The sequence below is a fragment of the Pseudopodoces humilis genome, chromosome 6 (genome assembly GCF_049639895.1).
Source record: "Pseudopodoces humilis isolate 2021_Gansu_Grassland_sample_001 chromosome 6, ASM4963989v1, whole genome shotgun sequence".
NCBI lineage: Eukaryota > Metazoa > Chordata > Aves > Passeriformes > Paridae > Pseudopodoces > Pseudopodoces humilis.
In genome coordinates this window covers 7,789,006-7,795,333 of record NC_142205.1, presented here as the reverse complement: position 1 = coordinate 7,795,333, position 6,328 = coordinate 7,789,006, and the positions used below count along the sequence as shown (strand labels likewise).

The following is a 6,328-nucleotide window of genomic DNA, read 5'->3' as shown; positions in this document are numbered from 1 at the left end:
ATTTCATTATCTTGGTGTGGTTTTGTTTAGTTGGTTTTTTGGTTGTTGTTTTTTCAGACTTCAGTCTTCTGCAGAAGGCAGGATGGTGTAGGGTTTTGATGCCATAGTAGAATTACAGCTCGATACCCACAGCTCAGCTCACAGCCTGTCCAGCCTAATCTTGAAGTTCTAGGCTGTTAAAGGTATTTAAACACTTGAAAGATGAAAATGGGTGACTCTTGGGTATCTAATTTATGCTGAAACTAATGGGAATAAGGCATCTTTCACAGACTTATCAAAAATCATGTAGGAGACTGTAGCAGCAACAGAAACTCTAAGATTCTGGCCTTTTCTCATGTAAAGCAGGCTTTCCAGAAGCAATCATTTTTATAATATAAGTTTTTCCCAAATGTTCATTTTTGTGAGAGCCCTACTACTCCCATCCTAGCTGAAAAACCTCCTCTTACAAAGTGTGTTAATGCCTCACACGTTACTCTTCTGTGTGTGAGGTTTATGGTCAAATACCACTCAAATATTTCATGGACCTTAGAAGCTTTCCTACAGCATCAGGAGGTTCACATAGCCTGGTGTGTAATCCTCAGAGATTTTTTTTGCCCTACTAGCCCAACTTTCAGAAAAAACCATACTGCTCCTCGATATCACAAATTTTTAAGGTCATAAAAATACCATCCAAGCACTTTTGAAAAAAATTTTTGGGAGCATGAGGATGTGTGTGAATATTTTCAAAGTTGCAATTTGACTAACCCAGCCTCTGCTTAGATCATCAAACAGGCATGTGTTTGGGACACAGAGGCACTACAGTCCTGGCGTATTCAGCCCAGAATCCTCATGGTTATGTGAATAATTATCCCTTCATACCGGCCTAGAAATCTTGGACAGAAATAGCAATCACAGCAAGGGTGCTAAGAAATAATTTGTACCATACATCTGTTAATGTTCCTTAGCCCAGCTGGAACCTACATGCTTTCCTCCCTGTCTTGGGTTTCTCAAATTGTGTTGATGTGTATTTAAGCTGCGGGAACATTTGAGGCAATCAGGCAGGGGGGAGACAAGACCTTGCCTGGTATTTTGATTCCAAGCTGTGATCTCTCTTATCAGGATGGGTGAGGAAGAAAAGTGTCAAGTGTCACTTGGTCTCCTGTTCTCAGCTTGTCTGGCTAGCTCAAGGAGAAGCCTCTGAGGCCAAAGCCACCACAAGCATAGAAGACCTAGAAGAGCACTCAGAGCAGCGTTCTCCAACAGTGTCCCATGACAGCACCTCACTGGGATTACGCTGGGCATACCCCAACCAGAGATGACTGACACTGATTTTTTGAACAGTGTCAGCCAAAGGATGACTTTCACATTTTGCTTGATCTTGGTTTTGAGAAGTTCAAGAGAAGTCCTTAAGGGGTGTCATTTCAGGACATTAATTGAAAAGATGAAAGAAGGGGAGAGTAAGACACACCACCTCATATCTGACCCTGGCATTATCAGAAAGTTGAACTAGAGATCTCCTGACACCCCTTCCAACCTACTTTAAACAATTATCTTCTAACATGAGGAAGCCTGATCTTTCAAGCCTATTTGCTATTAAAGAAACAGTTTTCTTTTTTGCACACACAGCATTTTGTTTAGCCTCTCGCTTGACGTAGGATCATGTATTAATGTTTAACATGCTTTCTCTTATTCGCTCTTCCCCCTCCTCTCTTTTACTCTAATGCCACAAACTCTTCCCACCCCATATATTTTTATTTTACACATGAATTATGCAATTCATCTGGGATTTGCTTTGGACTGCTTCCAAATACACCCACACAACTGCTCTAAGAGTGATGAGGTTTATCCTAAGATGGACTTGGCAAGTCTGTGTTTCAAAGGGTTACTGATCCAAAATGCTTCAGGAAGAGACTTCAAGACACAAGTAACCTCACAAAGCAATAAAATAAAAGATTGTGAACAATTTCTGTATTTAAATGTTTACAAGAGTTGAAGCTGGTAGCTAAAATATTTTGTCTGAAAATGGCTACTTCTCCACTAGTGAACCAGTATCAGTCAGTTTGATTACAACTAACTGTACTCACAGCCTGTGACTATTCAGGGTTTTGTGATGTTAAGGACCTGCCAGGTTTTTTCTTCACAATAACACAGGAGTTTGGCACAACTGATGGTCAGAGGAATCTTTAACACTCTGTTAACTAATTTTGTTCCATCTGCAGATCCATAAAACAACCTCAGGTGGCCCGGTTGTCCACTGAAAAGTCTATGAATCTAGAGACCTGGTTTTGATCTTGGTTCCACAGCCTGGACTGAGCTGCCTTTATCCTCCAGGTCTTACAACATACCCTCCTAGAAAACAGGGATCCAGAGTACAGCTCTCCATTGTCAAAACAGTCAAAGAGCTACTGATGAGAACAGCAATGTAATGACTGGGATTCTGTTTCTGCCAGTGTACTAATTCCAGAACCCACACCCAAACGTATGAAATTACATTTTAAATGATGAGACAAAAAATCATTCTTTTTATTCTCTTTTTTTATTTTTTCCCATGGATGTTCCATGTATTTGCATCCCCTGGGTGGCAACAGGGGAAAATGCTGGCAAGGAGAGCAGACAGTAGACAAGGTCCTGTTGGCACAAATCTGAGGGCTTTGCCTGTGTCAGTGATGCAAGGATACCAGTCTCCTTCAAGAGGTGTGGTTTATCAGTGGAGCTTTTACAGTGCCTCCGACGTCAGGCTAATGGTCTCACATACAGATTCTGTAAGATGCCTTTCATTCATCCTGCCAAACAGGAGCTGTGCTTGTGATGCTTTCCCAAACTGAAGGGCATTGCTCCATGAATGCAAGCAATGTTAAAGCCTGAATAATGCACACAGTCTTCCATTTGCAAATTGCCTCCACCTCTCCCTTTGCCCTCCCCACCATGTGGTTTAGCTTTTGGCTCTGCAATAGATACTCTGAATCAATGTTAGCTTTCTGAGAGACTAACACCAAACACTGAAGGTCTGAGTCAAATCCAGCTGTGTTACAAGTCCATTGTTGGACTGTTGGTTGTTTTGGGTTATTTTTCCCTGGAGTTTTGTCACAGATGAACTGGAACTTTTGGCAGCACAGACAAGCACCTCTATTTTGTCATTCAGTGCCCCAAAGACGTCCATGTACTAATCGTCCATGTGCTAATCAATCCAGCCAGGAAGCCAAAGTCTTTCTAAGAGAAGAGTATATTGTTCATTGTAAGTGTTTACCTCACCATTAGTGCACAAAAGAGAAAGCTTAGAAACAGAAAGACTGAGCACATAAAAATAGCTGGATAATGCAGCTTACAGAGGTAGATGCAGTGTAACAACTTGTGGGAGCTGTGAAGCACTGTCCTGATCTGAGGTGTATTTCAGTTTTCAGCTCAGTAAAATCCCAGTTTCTGCACAAGCAAAAACTTGTCCTTTTTACCACGCTGCAATAAAATATTTGTGGTGGTTTTTATGGTGCGAGCCACCATTCACTTAATACTATCTGAAGGTCATTTTTCCTAGGACAGGCCACAGCACATCTCCACACTAAGCTCCCAGAGTTTGAGGCTGGTGCCAGGCTGTCTGCAAAGACCCCAGAGGCCGTGTTTGTTTGTTCTGAATGGTCTGATGGCATGGCATGGGCTGGAAACCACCTTACACCCCACCCTGCTCATCCAGATCAAGGAAGTCGATGCTGGACTCCCAACATCCTGAAAGGAGAAATTCTGCTGTGGGGGTGGCTGTGTCAAACCTGGTTCCACTGAGTCAGAGTCTATGTGCTCGCATCTGTGAAACAGCAACCTCCAGAAAAAATCCACTAACCCTGAGGAGTCAACCTGAATCCATACTGGGGAGTTTCAACTGATATAATTCTCAGGAGGGACAGGGATTTGCTCTGGCAGCAGAGGTGCTGAAGGCCAAAAGAATCTTAAAACCCTCTGTTGTTATCAAGACTGTCTTTCTGGTTATCTGAGGGCTGCGATTTTCCAAAGAGTGAGGAGGATCCTCTAGTTTAGTCTTACCTGTCACTGACATATGCATGATGCAGCTGTCTTCATCCTAAGCAATGACTGGACTCACTTTTCCTCTTCTGATCCCAGAGAGAGACCAGAAATTTTCCTCCAAGAGATAGCAGGTGAAGTCAGTTGAGCCACTTAAGGAAAAAGAAAGACTTATGGCTTAATATCTTACCATGTCCAGGATTTTCTTAAATATGATAGAGCTGTATGATGCAATATAACCCTGCCCACCTCTCTGGTGATGGTTATTTTTCATAAAACGTAAGACAAGAGCATGGTTTCCTCAGTACAGCACTTTCAGTTGAAGAAATCAATTCAGATCCATTATACTAGTCAGAAAATGCAAGCTGCTGTGAAACTCATTTTGTTTTCCCTCTAAATGCTTCTTTTGATAATGTGATCAGAGACTCCATCCTTGGACATTTCAAATTTTCTTCCATTTCCTCATTGCACCATTCAAGATTTCTCTAGATCACCTTCATGTCTAGTCAAGTTCAAGGATTCCCTCAAGCATCCTAATCCCTCTTCAATCCATATATACATTCCTGTATCTTTCTTTCATATATTTCCATGGGATTTTGGAATGTTCTTTTAAACCTCTCTTCTTGAACATCCCTTTATGCTTTGCTCTATCCCTCCATCACCCAGCATATCAACCCCAGCAGGACCAGAGCAAAACTGAGGTGGGAAGGAAAAGGAAATGCTTTCAGTTGGTGTACATGACAGTTCTAAGACAGGACATTGGCCCAGGGGCAACTGGGATGTGTTATTCCATGAAGTGCCATGCAGAAATACCTGAGCTAGCTGGGAACATGCTAGTTCAGGTTACAGAAGCAAAATGTACACACGTTAGCAGAAATACTGGAATTACTTGGGTGTGGCTTTTGGGGATTATCCTGTTCCACCCAAATTTAGAAGTACTGTGAAGCTTATGTACCAAAAAAATGTGATCATTTCCTTAAACTTTTAAAGTCCAAAAGATTTTTGAAAGTTTTTGCTCTTTTTTTCCCCGTTTTTATCATTGAAGTCATTCATTATGAATGGTATATTTTGTGCAGATGAAACTTGTAGAGCAGCTGTGAAGATGGCGCTGCTGTTGCTGCCCTCCCTAGAGACTCCAAAGGTAGTGATGGCAGAGTTAGAGCAGAAGAAATAACAGTGGATGGGCTGAACTGAATATTTCTGCTTGCCTGATCACCTGGAAAAGTGGCTGGAGTAATTGAACAGAGGGGAATCAGGGAAAATAATCTACTGCTTCAAGAATCAGGAGACCTCATTGTGGGGCCTTACCACTGTGAGTCACTGGAGCCCAGGTCTCTCTTTCACTCCTTCTGCATCAGCACAGCTCCTCCCAATCTACATTCCTATAAAGCAGATGATCACAAACTTAAGCTCTTCAATCACATTCACCTGGATCTCTCTGAGAGGTATTTATGTAGTCCCAGCAGCTTAGCTTTTTTCATGCTTTGTTCGCTGCCCCAGAAGGCAAATCTGTGAAATTTCTGCATTCGTTTTGGAAATGGTAGAAGTGGGAGACTTTGCTGTTTGTCCAAGGAAGCCTGTGGAAGAAATTAAACTAAGGTCTCTCAAATGTCAATTTAGCACTTTAATCTCTGTATGGTACTTATTCTGTATTTCAGTTTCCCCTGGACAGAGGAAATTGCCTCCATAGGTGACCCAACATAATTGCTACAAACTTAACTACAATAAACTCATAAAGCAATCAATGAAACAACCACCTTGATTCTCAGATAACACATTGGTGTAGGATGCTGCTCAGGAAGCACTGTAGAGCATAAGCTCAAAGGGTGAGTGATTTCCTCCAGGAGCTGAGAGCTCCTCAGTGCCTGCAGGAGAGCTTGGTGCTGGCCTGCTGGCATGGAGGTCCTGCATTTTCATCTTCAAAATGGAAAGAAACAAGTGATACAACTGGATTGGGCCAAGATGGAGAATCTACCTAAACAGGATGAGGTTAATTTGGGTGATGAGCCAAGGTCACAAAGACTGATGCAGGACATAATTGCCTATCAGTTGTGTGGGCTGAGCTGGTACCTTGTGTGGGGATGCAGAGCATCCACACGTGGCAGATCTCCACCTCCCTTCACAGCAGTTTGCACCTCACTACCAGCACCAATGTTAAAACTTCCTTTAGGCTCCAGAAAGAGTATAAACATGGCTTTCAATGCAGATCAAATACACACGTACTTTTGAAACATTGTCGGTCATTACTAATTCATGGCTGCCATCCAGAGAGTGGAGAAAAACATTTCCCCTCCCAGGTTTAACAACAAAACCAAGAAAAAACCCCAACAAGTCAATG

At 42.3% G+C, this 6,328-nt stretch overlaps 1 long non-coding RNA gene across 1 annotated transcript; it reads right to left on the bottom strand.

Annotated features, from left to right (window-relative positions):
• Positions 1 to 2,672: 2,672 nt before the first annotated feature.
• Positions 2,673 to 5,356, bottom strand: LOC148184099 (uncharacterized). The gene is made up of 3 exons (XR_015772645.1): positions 5,299 to 5,356; positions 4,012 to 4,142; positions 2,673 to 2,762 (listed from the first exon to the last, which is right to left on the bottom strand). It is a non-coding gene; the product is annotated as an uncharacterized LOC148184099 (long non-coding RNA).
• Positions 5,357 to 6,328: the final 972 nt, after the last annotated feature.